The sequence below is a fragment of the Ambystoma mexicanum genome, unplaced genomic scaffold, assembly GCF_040938575.1.
Source record: "Ambystoma mexicanum isolate Mex_15411 unplaced genomic scaffold, UKY_AmexF1_1 Mex_scaf3, whole genome shotgun sequence".
Taxonomy (NCBI): domain Eukaryota; kingdom Metazoa; phylum Chordata; class Amphibia; order Caudata; family Ambystomatidae; genus Ambystoma; species Ambystoma mexicanum.
In genome coordinates, this window is record NW_027182444.1 from 15,413,108 (window position 1) to 15,414,402 (window position 1,295).

Consider the following 1,295-nt stretch of genomic DNA (forward strand, 5'->3'; position numbering starts at 1 on the left):
GAGACCCTTCCTTTAGCATGAGATGTGATATCCAGCTCCTTCCCATTCCAATCCTGAGACACTTCCTATAGCATGAGATGTGATAGCTAAATGCTTCTAATACCAAACTTGAGACTCTTCCTATAACATGAGATGGGATATCCAACTCCTTCCCATTCCAATCCTTAGACCCTTCCTACAGCATGCAATATGATATCTCAATGATTCTAATAACAAACCTGAGACCCGTCCTATAACATGAGATGGGATATCCAACACCTTCCCATTCCAATCCTGAGACATTCCCGATGGCAGAGATGTGATATCTCAATGCTTATACCAAACCTGAGACCCTTCCTATAACATGAGATGTGATATCCAACTCCTTCCCGTTCCAAACCTGAGACCCTTCCTATAGCATATGTGATATCCAACACATTCCCATTCCAAACATGAGACCCTTCCTATAGCAGGAATGTAATATCCAACTCCTTCCCATTCCAATCCTGAGACCATTCCTATAGCATGAGATGTGATATCTCAATGCTTTTAATACCAAACCTGAGATCCTTCCTATGACATGAGATGTGATATCCAATTCCTCCCCATTCCAAACCTGAGAACCTTCCTACAGCATGCGATGTGATATCTCAATGCTTCTAATACCAAACCTGAGACCAGTCCTATAACATGAGATTGGATATCCAGCTCCTTCCCCTTCCAAACCTGAGACCCTTCCTATAGCATGAGATGTGATATCCAACTTTCTCCAATTCCAATCCTGAGACTCTTCCTATAACATGAGATGTGATGTCTCAATGCTTCTAATACCAAACCTGAGATCTTTCCTATAACATGAGATGTGATATCCAACTCCTTCCCATTCCAATCCTGAGACCCTTCCTATAGCATGAGATGTGCTATCTCAATGCTTATACCAAACCTGAGACCCTTCCTAAAGCTTGAGATGTGATATCAAACTCCTTCCCATTCCAATCCTGAGACTCTTCCTATAGCTTGAGATGTGATATCCAACTCCTTCCCATTCCAATTCTGAGACCCTTCCTATACCATGAGACTTGATATCTCAATGCTTCTAATACCAAACCTGAGACCCGTCCTATAACATGAGATGTGATATCCAAATCTTTCCCCTTCCAAACCTTAGACCCTTCCTTTATCATGAGATGTGATATCCAACTCCTTCCCATTCCAATCCTGAGACCCTTCCGATATCATGAGATTTGTTATCTCAATGCTTCTAATATCAAAATTGAGACCCTCCCTATAGCATGAGATGGGATATCCAACTCCTT